The sequence below is a fragment of the Gymnoscopelus braueri genome (assembly GCF_963280865.1).
Source record: "Gymnoscopelus braueri genome assembly, chromosome: 14".
In the NCBI taxonomy this organism is placed as follows: domain Eukaryota; kingdom Metazoa; phylum Chordata; class Actinopteri; order Myctophiformes; family Myctophidae; genus Gymnoscopelus; species Gymnoscopelus braueri.
In genome coordinates this window covers 4,851,839-4,866,377 of record NC_137619.1, presented here as the reverse complement: position 1 = coordinate 4,866,377, position 14,539 = coordinate 4,851,839, and the positions used below count along the sequence as shown (strand labels likewise).

Below are 14,539 nucleotides of genomic sequence, written 5' to 3'. Positions count from 1 at the left end.
GTTCGAAAATACAGCACTGAGCGCACTGGCCAATACAAACTAATAGGCGAGTGTGCTCCGGTGCGTAATTTCCGAACGCACCCAAAATGTTCTCTGTGGCACAAAACATTTTCATGAAAATATTGGAGAACCACTGGTTTAAATAATAATTTAAAAACAAATGGAAACAAGCCCAGATAAACAACTACACTTTAGAAACAAGGCCAGCAACTACCAATATGTACAAGCAAACTTTACAGAAAAAGAAGCGCTACGTCGCTTATAATAAGCAGACATGGCAACGCGGAACACAGAGCCAACCCCCATGCCCATGTGGTAGCAGCGTTGCCAGATTCTGCAAGAAAGATGCAACCAGGGCCTGTGAAAACGACAAGCCCAAAAGAAGGTACTGACATTTTGAAAATAGCAGATCTACAACACGTTGCGTTGTGAGCTTGTAGATCTGCTATTTTCATTTTTTTTGTAAAGGGGGGGGGGGATCTTAAAGGAAAAAAAGGTAATGTTGGAATATTTAGGAATTGTTTTTTAAAAAATGGCACAAAATATTTTCAGATGGGGGGGGTCTGTGGACAAATACATATTAATGTGGGGGTCCTTGACATGAAACATTGTGGGAACCACTGGTTTAAACAACATTAGGAAACAAGGCCAAATAAGCAACCCACAACACAACTAACCAATATTTACAAGCAACTTTACAGAAAAATAAGCCCAAAGTCGCTTATAATAAGTGGACATGGCAACCCAGGAGCCAACCCACGGTGTACATGTAGAGAAGGAATTACCTGGTACGTCACTGAAACCGGGCTTAAAGACGGAAGTTGGCTGAGACGTGACGTATAAGTCGTTTCCTTCTTTAATATGGTCCTTGTCTGATACAACTATTGGCAAGGACTTATGTTTTTTATTTTCCTTTTTCTCTAACATCGTTTGTGACAATAAAGTTATACTTTTCTTATAAGAAATGAAAAATATTAAACAGTGAACAAAAAAAGACAGTTTATTACTTTATTTTGCAGATATCTTTTCATCCTTCTATTTTTAATGTTTATTTTAGTTATACAAATGGTTTTAATGGAAAGAGGGATTCATTAGTTTGACACTATAGCACCACCTCCTGATATCAAAATGTACTTGCAAATGTTTTACCAAAATATGTGTAATATTATTCACCCAGTGGTGTAAAGTAACTAAATAAATGTTTTCCTTTACTGGAATGTTACGACCTCATAAGGGTCTAGAGGTTATAAAGGAGTAACACATTTCAAACCAAACCAGGGTCAACAAGAAAGGGTACAATTTATTATTAGGATTAAACTTAAATGTACAAGGGATGAATAAACAGGGAAAGCACACAGCTTCAGGGTGGCCAAAGCCAAAATACACCCTACCTGAAAATAAAACAACCTAATCTACACCAAAATAAAAAGTACAATCTAAACTCCCTACCTAAGAAAAACAGGGACAAAAGGGGGAGCAAAATAAATGGCGGCACACCCCTACCAGCTTCCCAGTTCAAAAGCACTTCGGGGAAAGGTTTGGAATATAATTTCCTGTCTAAGATTTGCTGATTACAATGGTCTCTACTTTAAACACTCAGTAAATAAAGTAACCTTTACGCACTAAGCATGAGAAGGTTAGGCACACAGCCAACAGACCTGCAGTAGTAAAGTAAACACAGCTAACTAACAGAAAAGGGTTCAGCAGCACATGGTGACGGATGGCAAAAGGGCGGTAGAAGAGCTTCTCCCAGGGTTTTATGCTGGCTGGGCTGATTGAAGAATGAGGCCCAGGTGTGTCTCCAGACACCATGCCACTCCTCCAATCTCCACTTCACCATCCATTACCAAATAGGGCACTGCAATCACTCAAGAGGGTTAAAAATACAATATGAGGCCACATAGGGCCGTAACATGGAATATTTCCAATTTTCAGTACTTTTACTTCTACTCCACTACTACTCTGCCATAAAGAAAAACATCACATGGATGCACCTGGGACGTATCATCAGTGTTGTAGCCTGGGGTCAACGGGTGTTTCGGGTCTCGCAACAACATACACCCTCGCCCAGGTGACCCAGCCGGGGTTGATCAAACCCCTGACTTACCTAGGGAAAGACAGGGCCATTCAATCCGCTTCTCCGGAACTACTCTGCCTGGACCGGGGGAGGCTCTGGCACGTGGAGGGACTAGGCTCTGTGGATGGCCTCCTGGCCGGGCTCCTCCTTCCTCTCACCAGGTCCAGGACCTGAGCGTTGCATCAGACTCCCCCCGTTCCAAACATTTCCTTCTGGAGTGATGGTTTCTTGGGCCGTGGTGGTACTACAGCAGGGGTGATGCAACTTTGATGATGGAGAGGGACACTATTATTTCCACACTCACTCTAGAGGGGCACATTGCATGTACTGTCAGGCAGACACCTCTTATCTCCGTATTTTAACTTTTTTTGGTAAATTAATCGCCATTCTATGTCACACAAAAGTAGCAAAAGTAGCCGATCTACAAGCTCAAAACGCGTCGCAGTGGGACGCGTTTTGAGCTTGTAGATCTGCTATTTTTGCTATTTTGGAATTGCAGTCCATGTTTTTTTTGGGCTATTTTTTTAATTGGAATCCTGAAAAGTAACATTTTATTTCATTTCGAATGCATTTAGTTATACTTATCTTAACTGTATGAACTTAAATACAAATATATTGGACATAAAAAAGACAATAGAATTGTAATACTAGTCATTAAGCTACTAATATAGACTGGAAGTAATTAAAGCGGGTCGTGTTTGTTTGGAATTGTAACAGCTGAAATCAATAATATATCAGTATTTCGGTATTAACCTGCAGGCCGCATTAAGTGAAGGTGGGGGCCGCATGTGGCCCCCAGGCCGTAGGTTGCCCATGTAGCCTATGTACTACAGGCTCCACTTGCGGCTTGCCTCAAAGGCCCTCCTTAAAGGCCTCACCGTGGATTTGTTGGGCTTTTTCCTCACTGAAGACACAGGCTGGGGCGCTAACCCATACTGCTCCTGGATACCGTCTACATTCCGGCTGTCAACCGTCCCTCCAGTGCATAGTTAGGCCATTTGAAAATAGCCGATCTACAAGCTCAATTTCCCATCTCTTTGTTGATGAATTGAATACATACATACTTTTAGCCTTAATTTCTTACTGTGCCACGTGCTGTTTCCTTTCTGACTAATACAGTATTCAATCAATCAATCAATCAATCAATCAAGTGTGCACAAAGGTTTTATTCTGTTTTTTTTTAGTACCTTTTCCACCACGCAGAGGATAAATGTCACCTATATGCAAATATTGGTGACATTACAGTACATTTACTTAAGTAAAATGTTTTGGTATTTGTACTTTACTGGAGTATTTCCAATTTCCATTACCTTTACTTCTACTCCACTACATCTCAGAGGCAAATATTGTACTTTTACTCCGCTACAATTATTTGAAAACTTTAGTTACTAGTTACTTTTCAGATATAAATTATGATATTATAAAACATACATTAACCACTTTAGCTCTGTTTTAAACATCGGCTATTTGAAAATAGACGATCTACAAGCTTGTAGATCTGCTATTTTCAAATATTTTAGTACTTTTACTTTTGGTACTACTTTAAGTATATTTTGTTGCCAATACTTTTTTACTTTTACTCAAGTAAATTTTGAATTCCAGACTTTTACTTGTAACAGAGTACTTCTACATTGCAGTATTGATACTTTTACTTAAATAAAATATATAAATAAATACAGTGATAAAAACACACCAAGGTAGATAGACAGATCATTTTCCAGAAACAACCCCGCCCCCTCCATGACTGACAGTGACACCATGTGATCTGAAGAGGTGCCTCCCCTGTTGTAATGTCTTTTTAAGAGATTGCACTTTTTCACCCCACTTACTGTCCCTTCATTCTGAGGTACAGGTGTACATGTTGGGCTTTTCTGTAAAAAAAATATTTTTTTGCTTTCACTTTTTAAAGTTCATAAATTAAGTGACGGTAAAATCATATACAAGAGAAGAGACATACTGAAGAAAGAACTAACAGAGAGACAGACAGAAGACGGACGTTTTGTTTTAGAAACTTCTGACAAGAGTAAGTAGAACGAAAAAAGCAATAATAATAATAATAATAATACAAATAATAATAATAATAATAATAACAATAATAACAACAATAACAATAATATTTAATAACTGCAATAATAATAACTGTAATATTATTATCATAATTAATATTAATACTTATTATTATTATTATAATGATCTTCACAAATGGTGTACAATAGACAATCACGGACAAACAATATAGACAATAGGACTCGATGTTAAAAAATATGACAAACAATTACAGACCAATTATTGTCGAGTCTAAAATCCTCAGATAAGACTCACCTTTTCTCCCTGTCGTTTCGTTGACCTTTTGATGTGTACTGATGCTGTAACCATGTCTTGTATCTGTATAATGTTTTCTGTCGTGTTCTTGCACCTTTTTGCTCTTTTGAATTTTGATTTTAACTTTGGGTCAACCATGGTTGTTTTAAACTGCTTCACAAATCAAGTTAGATTTGATTTGAGTATTAAAGCAGGGGTCTTCAACGTTTTCAGGCCAAGGACCCCCTAGCTGAGAGAGAGATGAATCAGGGACCCCCTCTATATTGTATAAAATTGTGTTTCAGATTTTACTTTTTTTGTTTACTTGGTCTGCTCTTTTTTCCCTCTACACCAAACACCTCTTTGCCAAATAATTGCTGCGCGAGGCGTTGTGAGCTTGTAGATTTGCAATTTTTGGGCTAAAGCTCTCCTCGGAAAAGGGATGCTTGGGTTCAAGTGGTTAAGGTACAAAATCATATCACACAAAGATTTGGCGGACCCCCTGTAGTAACTCTGAGGACCCCCTAGGGGTCCCGGACCCCCTGTTGAAGACCCCTGTATTAAAGAATGGAGGTCTGCACAGCAGCGCTGGCCCTGAGGAATTTGGTGCATTAGGCAGGATTTTACCTGGAATACATGGCCATAACTGCATGCCAACTCTCCTGTTTTCACCAGGAGAGTCCTGTTATTTGACCATTGCTCCTGGACAACTCCTGTTGTTCTCCTGTTTGTCTCCTGTTTTGGGGGATTACACCCTTTTTGTGTGGTAACCCATGTGTCAAAGGCCCATATGAGACCTCCCCTCACTGATATGCAGCCACGGCCATTCATGTTAATTTGCTAGTTCCTTGAGTTTTTGATATGCAAATCACAATGGCAGTAGTTGATTGTTTTTTATTTTTTGTTGGAAGGTGTGAGTGCGGTCTCTCTCTCTGCATGCCACTTTGATTCTGGCACACACACACCCCCCAGAAAAACTCTCTTTCTGCAGGGCTGCCAACATTGGACTGTCAGACTCCAGGAGCCACACGCCCATAACTTTTGAAGGAAGTGCGACAAATAAGATAAAATAAATCCCATACAATTTGGACCCAAGGAATAAAGTGGTTGTTATTAAGATTCAAGCACATATTGACTATATATTAGGCTACAGGACAAAAACAGCACAAAAAAAACTGAGCTGAAAATGTTCATATCATATATTTCTGTTTTTACTAAATAGTTCTTACCAACTGCATTTTCTTAACCATTGAAGTGTGTATTTAAGACTCTGTCATGTACCAGACTGAAATAATGTCACACAGGGTTCATTTTGAACCCTATGTTACACCCAAAAAGGGAAACATAGCAAATATCTGGAAGTATACAACATACAAACAAACATATATTCCATACAATTTGGACACAAGGAATTAATTAAAATATTATTAGTATTATTAAGCATATCTTGACTCTATTTTAGGGCAATAACAAAAAAAAATTAGTCAACAATGTTCAGATTACATCTATATTTGTCTTTTTACTAAATACTTGTTGATAGTTTTCTTGCCGACTATTTTCTCATAATCCTTGGAGTGTGTATTTAAAGATTGCGTGTGCGTGTGTGTGTGTGTGACTGTCAGTACAGGTGTGTCCCATATGATCCGGTGTGTAAAGTGCAAGTGAATGTCTGTAAATGTCTGTCAGCGGGTCTGCGGAGAACACACAAGTCTCTGTGTGTTTGGCATAGTGTGGGTACCGGCTTCTCTGATTGGCCGACCCAACCCATCGGTTGTGGATTGTCAAAAAGACTCAAAATAAGGTAAAACCGCTGGCAGTGGCGGAAATATACCTTACGGCAAGCCCAAATATTTAGTTGTTTAAAAAGTGTCCCACTCCCATCAACTATTAATATTATTAGTCAGAAAGCCCGGCCGCCAGTGACACTTATAATCGGGGTTTCTACACATTTTCCATTTCAAAATTCCATACTTTCCCGATTCAAATTTCCAGAATTCTCTATTGATTCTTCAGACCATATTTGACATACAAGGATAATAGCTACATGTAGATGTTTATTATGTAACAAAATAGTTTTAAAGTCCAACTGTACTGTATGTTACATGTATGACCATGTATAGCCTACTATTATGTTGCCAAATAATTGCAAGATTGTAGCTAGGTACAATAGGCTCATACAATTCAATTAAGCACTGCTTTATTAGAACTAAGTTGTATTTTTGAAAGTGTTCGCCTATAATGACATGACCAAAATAGGGACGCCACACTGAAAGTGGTTAACACTAAACCCAGGCAATGCTAAACCAAAGCAATGTTATTGAGATTTTGTCACCTGTAAACCGTCTTGATGTGACAATAAGGTTGATTATTCTAATTCTGATTCCGAGGCACGTGGTGCTCAAGATCGTGCGGGTGCCGGAGGTCGGGGACCTGCGCGCTCTGGTGGAGGACCCCCGGCTCAACCTCAAGGTCATCCAGCTGGTCAGGGACCCCCGCGGGATCCTCTCGTCGCGGTTCGAGACCTTCCGGGACGACTTCCGCCCGTGGAGCGTCTGGCGGGCCACGGGCCGCCGGCCCGACGACCTGGACCTCGGCCAGCTGACGGCGATCTGCCGCGACTTCCTCCGCTCCGTGTTCCACGGGCCTCGGCCACACGCCCTGGCTCAAGGGGAAGTACATGCTGGTTCGCTACGAGGACCTGGCGCGAAACCCGCTCCTCAAAAGCAGGGAGATCTACGACTACCTGGGGCTGCACATGGACAAGAACGTGGAGGACTGGATACAGGCGAGCACCAGGGGCAGCGGCGAGACGGCGAAACACAAGTACGGCACGGTGAGGGACTCGGCGGCCACGGCGGAGAGCTGGCGGTTGAGACTGTCCTACGACATGGTGGAGCACGCACAGGTGGCGTGTCAGAAGGTGCTCCACCAGCTGGGGTACAAAACTGGGCGGTCGGCGGAGGAACTGAAAAACATGAACCTCTCGCTCGTCCAGGACAAAACTTTTGTACCTTTTTTGTAGACGAAGATAGTTCTGGGAAAAAAGACTATTTTTGATATATGTCGCCTTATTTCCTTAGTTCAGTTATTTTTTCTGTCATTTGTTTTGTTTTGTTTGTTTCTCTCAAATTTGCACCTAACTAAAGACTCTTGAATGCACCTCATGGGAATAACGGATGATTCTCATTTTGTTCTAGAAATAGCACACGTTTAAAGGTAGGGTAAGTGATTTGCTTTGGTTAAAATAAGTGTTAAATAGCTCTATGTTCTGATAGTACTCATTGCTATAGAGTGTTTGTTCAGTAAAAGGAGTCTCCTTGTCTCTCCACCTCTTTATTAAACAGAAAATGCATTTTCGTTTCAGTTTCAGTTTCATTTCCAATTTTATCCAACCAGGACAGAGAACTCAATCAGGATACAGATTAAACAAGTGAAATGAAAAGTGATGACACTAAAAAATGAGCAGACAAAATTGGAACTGGAACACTATACAAATTAAGCTTAAAAATGGGTACTTTCTCCTGATTGGCTGAGATTTTGACACCTACCGAAAAATGTATTTTCTGTTTATTAAAGAGCTGGAGAGACAGGGAGACATCTGTTACTGAAAAAACACTCTATAGCAATGATTACTATCAGAATATAGTATTTTAACCTTTTAACAAAATACTTTTTGTTCTAACCAAAAAATATCGCTTACCCTACTATTAAGTAGCCTGGTAAACCCCCCCTCCCTCCGGAAATCTCATTTGCATTTGGTTTCAGGAAGGAGGGTCTGGGATTGCTCACAGAGTAAAGCTGCCCGAACCGCTGCGCATACGAACCAATCAGCGGCTGCTAGGGGCGGGATCATCCAATCACCTGCCTAGTAGCTTGAAAAAATGAAACTCCGTCTGTCATCGATTCTGCGCCCGGAGTCTCAGATGCAAGTACGCTGTGAAACAAAATGTGTGTCGCAAGCTTCTTCCATTTGACGGAGTGAGGTTAACCTTTAAGTACAAATGAGCAAAAAAAAAAAAAAAAAACATCTGATTGAAGGATTAAAAAAAAAACATTTTCGTCTCCACAAATAGAGCCAAGAAAAGGCACCGTCTCCATTTTGTGTACATTCAGTGTGTACACGCTCTTGATACTTTTCATTGGTTCAATATTTATAAAAGTCACACAGACTTAAAGGGATAGTTCACCCCCAAAATGACTTTTTTTTCCTATCGATTAGTCACTCCATGGAGACTTGAATTCCAATGATTTGATGACCAGCAGCGGTTCCGGTAGGAGACACAAAGAGTCTCCTTTGTATCTCCTACCGGAAACGCTGCCTACCGGTCCGCTGGTCATCAAATGATTGGCTTAGGAATGCGACAAAATTGAAAACGATCCTCCATGGGGTGACTGATCGGTAGAAAAAAAGTTATTTTTTGGGTGAACTATCCCTTTAACCACATCATCACACTCATGTCACGACTCACTCAACCATAACCATATATGGAGTTCCCAATACGGTACATATTCCCAATCACTGTAGGGTACAGTGATCCGTTCCGGGGAACGGTTACGGTACGCAACGTTCACACTGGGCGCATCCACACATGTACGTCAAGTTGATGCTCGGAAGTCGGAAGTCCCATCCACTCCCATGTTAAGTTAAAAAACCGTAAGTTCCGTCCCGACGTCCGTCTGAAAAGCATATCCGGGTTCCGGTTTTCATTGAGTAACGGCCAAAAATGGCCGGAACCGGAACAAGGGCTTGCGACCCTAGCGTCAACTTGACCTTGACGTACATGTGTGGATGCACCCACTGGGTTCATATACATTTGATCGGGAAAAGTGCCAAATGTGGGCCAGATACAGTATTTACTTGTTTTATGCTAAACCTGGGCCAGCTCTGGTCCGAAACTGTTCCAGATCCAGACCTGTAATGTGACTCCACACCGGATTTGGCCCATTGTGCAAAAAGACAGTGGGACGGATCAGTTTTACTCATGTGGACCGGATTTTGGCATACTGTACATCTGGCCCGGATCCGCTCCAGTCAAATGTTGCTATCTGGGTAATTTCATATTTAGAAAACGAGAAAAAAAAAACTAGATCATTTGGATTTAATATTTAGGACTATTTGTTGATGACATATATTGTGTTATGTTGTTATGCTATGTTGATGAATTGATTACATAAAGGACCAAAATGGAAACAATTCCCCAGGACTTTTATGTGTTATCCGTTTAGCCTTAATGTCTTACTGTACTCTAAATTGTTTTATTATGTTTTTTGACAATGTACATGTATGCAGATAAAGCTCCTTTTCATTTCATTTGAACAGAATTGAATTGTGAGTGGAGATCAACATGATTGTGCAACTCACCCGGTATTGTCCTTGTTTCACCACCAGAGGGCGGTGTTTGTCAGCCCTTAATGAAGCCCCAGTTATACTTTAGTTGTGTGCTGGTGTCGTGCTCAGTAAATAGCTGATCTACAAGCTCACAGGTGACGCATTGTGAGCTTGTAGATCTGTAGACACCAGCCATGCAACTAAGAATAAATAATTCTTAAACTCTTCAACAAGGCAGTAAGAGAGGAAACTGAGGGGAGGACATTCTGAAACACATTAACCCCTTGAGTCCCTAGTAGTGGTGTCATGGGGGCCACACGGAGTAGGACGGCGTGTGGCCGGTAAATTTTTCACGCGAAAGGTACCTAGAACGCGCTTAAAGTAACAAAAGTAAAAGTACTAAAATGTTTGAAAATAGACGATCTACAAGCTCACAACGCGTCGCATCGCAACGCGTTGTGAGCTAGCAAGATAGCAAAAAAAGATAGCAAAATAGCCTGTGTATAAAATAAGGCGGAAGTGGTTAATGTTTTATAATGTAATAATTTATATCTGCAAAGTAACTAGTAACTAAAAGTTTTCAAATAATTGTATTGGAGTAAAAGTACAATATTTGCCTCTGAGATGTAGTGGAGTAGAAGTAAAAGTATTGAAAATTGGAAATACTCCAGTAAAGTAAAAAATACCTGAAAATTGTACTTGAGTAGGCCTACAGTACTTGGGTAAATGTACTTAGTTACTTTCCACCACTGTTGAGAACCACTGACATGAACAAAGTTCATAGATTGCACCTTTCCCAGTGTGTCACTACTGTGACAGGGAAGCAAAGCAAGACTCATAAATGAATAAAACAAATACAAATAAAATAAACCAGGAGCTCTTTACAGCGGATGTGTTTGTGGCTCAGGGGTAGAGTGGCCGGATAGTTACCGCAAGGTTCCCAGTTTGATCCCGGGCTCCCCCAGAGTTAGTGCTGAAGTGTCCTTGAACCCCTGATTGCTCCCGATGAGCAGGTTGGTGCCTTGCATGGTTTCCTCCGCCATCGGTGTATGAATGTGTGTGTATGGTAAAAAAAAAAAAAGGTAAAATGGTGCATTTATATAGCGCTTTTATCCAAAGCGCTTTACATAGCATCACCTTGCTAAACTAATGGCCTTCTAAGTCATTTTTTGAGGAAAATGTTATTTTTGCCTAAGTCAGCTCCTCATGACATTGGCCACCTCTGGTAAAATCGCCCATCTCCTAATTGAAAAGGATCATGCTGTTCACTCCCCTTTTAGTATAATGGCCTAACTCCCTAGTGTGACTTTTTTTGGCCTAAGTCACATGGTTTTGTGACTTAGGCCAAATTATTTACTGATTTAGGCAAAACAAAAAAATCAGATTTAATCCTATTTAAACCCATTTAAATCTCTTATGTTACATAACTGACAGACAGTGTTATTTCTATTTAAATAGTCATAATTTGTTATAAACATTTTGGGTGAAATGATATCTTATAGTTTTGTTTTGGATCCCTTTTTTATTTTTCCTGAAAAACTTTTAAAAAATGACATAGGCCATTAGTTTAGCAAGGCGACAATAGCTTGTTTATTACATTCACACACACATTCACAATTCACTGGGTGAATGTATTGCACAATCTATGTAAAGCACTTTGGATAAAAGCTATAATAAATGCACCATTTACCATTTGACCAGTCTGGGGAATGGGAAGGTCACTGGTTTGACCCCCCGCCCGGCCCACCCGGCCTATGGGTGGAAAAAGCCCCTGAGCAAAGACGCTTAACCCCTAAACTGCTGCTGCCTGGGTGCTGTATTAATAGCAGCACCCACTGACCCCAGCATGGGTTCACTAAGGACACATTCTGTGTGCTGATGTAGGCCTACTGCAGCAAATACCACAACAACAACAACAACAGCAGTGGTGTAAAGTAACTAAGTACATTTACTTAAGTACTGTACTTAAGTAAAATTTTGAGGTATTTGTACTTTATACTTGACTATTTCCAATTTGCAATACTTTTACTTCTACTCCACTACATCTCAGAGGTAAATATTGTACTTTTACTCCACTACAATTATTTGAAAACTTTAGTTACTAGTTACTTTTCAGATATAAATTATTACATTATAAAACATACATTAACCACTTTAGCCCTATGTTATACCTAGGCTATTTGAAAATAGTCGATCTACAAGCTCACAACGCGTCGCGTTGTGAGCTTGTAGATCTGCTATTTTCAAATATTTAGTACTTTTACTTTTGATACTTTTGAAGTACATTTTGATGCCAATACTTTTCTACTTTTACTCAAGTACATTTTTAATTCTGGACTTTTACTTGTAACAGAGTATTTTTATATTGCAGTATTGGTACTTTTACTTAAGTAAACAATTTGAGTACTTTTTCCACCACTGAACAACAACGACAACACATTCTGTGTGCTGATGGAGGCTACTGCAGCAAATACCACAACAACAACAACAACAACAACAACTGAAACGTTGCCACTGCCGGTGTTATTACGTCGACTAAAACTATGACGAAAAAATGTTCGTCGACTACCTTTTTTACCTAATAAAAACTAGACTAAAATGTTAGTGAGGGAACTAGTGGAGAAGAGATCCAGTAGAACTAAAAGACAAGTCATTTTATGCTTGGTTGCGCTCGGGTGTTGCATGCTGAAAATAGCCGATCTACAAGCTCACAACGCGTCGCGCTCTGCGACGCGTTGTGAGCTTGTAGATCGGCTATTTTCAGCATGCAACCAAGTGTAAAATCAGCCATTATGACGCCATCAAGGCACCGCCAACATACATTTTAGTCGACTAAATCAACTGTAGATTTAGTCGACTATAATCTTATGATGTTTAGTCGACTAAAACTAGACAAAAACTAAAACATTTCAGATGACTAAAATATGACTAAAACTAAATGGAATTTGATTCAAAAGACTGTGACTAAAACTGAATACAAATGTGCTGTCAAAATCAACACCACCTGAACATGTATGTTGTGTTTATTATAACTCTGGCCCTGTTACTGAAAAAAAAAAAAACACTCTAGCCAAAACTAATAATAATATGTATGAAAATAAAGATGTGAAGAAGCCTTCAGCAGCATCCACTAATCCACATCAGGCAGTGGTGTCATGGAGGCCACACGGAGTAGGACGGCGTGTGGCCAGTGATTTTTTTTCACGCGCAAGGTACGGCACGGTACGGTACAGTGCACGCGCGTTCACACACGTGCACGCTAGAACGTGCCCCCCCCCCCCGTAGATTCACGAGCCAAGTAACCAAATGGCTACTTTGCATAACAGGTTTACAAGTGAGTGTGAAAATGATTCCTCACTCCTCACATCTATAGACTACACCAGTGTTTATCAACCCTGGCAAACGTCCCAATTTTGGGCCGGGGCTACTGCTGAGGTGTGCCACGCCATTTGAAGAAGGTTTGAAAAAATATAATTTTGATTTTGATTTTTTTTTTTTTTTTAACAATAATAATAATCAGGCATAGAAACAGCCCGAGGTGAAAAGGGTGACAACATGCTGTTTATTTTTTCGGGTCAGGTGTCACACTATTGCCCTATTTGGATTCAAAACGGCTAGTGGAAGCTGAAAAGCTACAAGTTTGCATGTCTGAATAATGCAAAAACAGAAATATTTGTTTGCGTTTGCTTTTTTTCTCCCCCATATATTTTCATAATAAAAAAGTGCGTATCGTATCGAAATCGTATCAAAGTTGTGTGCCCAATATCGTATCGTATCGTTTCATGAAATGAAAAAACACCCCTAGTGTGTGTGTATATATATATACGGTATATATATATATATAATTATATATATATATATATATACCGTATATCTAGGATACCCTGGGATCTTTTGTCTATGCCAGGTGTGCCTTGGCACAAAAAAGGTTGATAAACACTGGACTACACAGTAAGCAACACAGCATGTTGGCTTCAGTAGGGCTGCTACCAGTATCCTGTCTGCACGCAGCAATGCCTCAGCCACCGTCGAAGAAGACAAAGATACTAGTTCAAAGTCAACTTTTAGTTTTCAGCTCTATAATTCATGGCATTCCTTGAATTTGAATTAGTTTAAAAAGATTAAAGTTGTACAATGCAAATTCACAACTAACGATTTTTAGCAACCTCTGCTGGTCACTACCGTCACTGCATACAATTTCCGTAATCCTCGATTACCCAGAATTCCATTCGTTTTCACCGGAAGCCGGAAGCGTTTCAAAAAGCGTTCTTTTAATTGTTTTATACTATCTACGGATCGTTTCTCTTAGCCAGTGGAGCATTAGTTACCATGAGCTGTGCTTTCTTTTTCTGTTCTTTTTCGATCTTCCAATCCTACATTATCTTAAAATCAGCGTGAGGTTCCTTTTTGTTAATAGCGCGGTAGTTCCTGGCCAAACAGGAAACCGTTGCGGTAGTTCCTGAGGACGTCGGCCACGACGTCATGACGTTGGCCAGGAACGTCATTTTCCCGGGAAAGTCCCCCCCGTACACGTTCAATAGAAAATATATAAATAAAAGGCTTCCGGGGGTGAAATTCACGGAGTGGGTGTTGTGAAACCTTTGCCACTCGCAAAAGATATACAATTTAACTTTAGTTTTGTTGAAAACGTTACCTAGTATTACTTTAAAACTAACCTAAAAAACATTTCCTTTATAAACATGTTTCCTAATTTAAGGTAAAATAAAATGCGCGCGGTGTGCACGTGCCGTGCATGGGCGCGTGCGCGTGACGTCATTACACCGTCCTGCCAGTAAAAAAATCACCATGACAACGGCCGCTGACATCAGGAT

At 40.2% G+C, this 14,539-nt stretch overlaps 1 protein-coding gene and 1 pseudogene across 2 annotated transcripts in view; both read left to right on the top strand.

Moving 5' to 3' along the window:
- ankrd1a (ankyrin repeat domain 1a (cardiac muscle)) overlaps positions 1–14,539 on the top strand; it is a 180,486-nt gene that overhangs the window by 25,893 nt on the left and 140,054 nt on the right. The gene's annotated exons all lie outside the window — the stretch shown is intronic.
- On the top strand, positions 275–7,400 carry LOC308100048 (carbohydrate sulfotransferase 1-like; annotated as a pseudogene). Its single transcript has 2 exons — positions 275–315; positions 6,766–7,400. The product of its transcript is annotated as a carbohydrate sulfotransferase 1-like (transcript).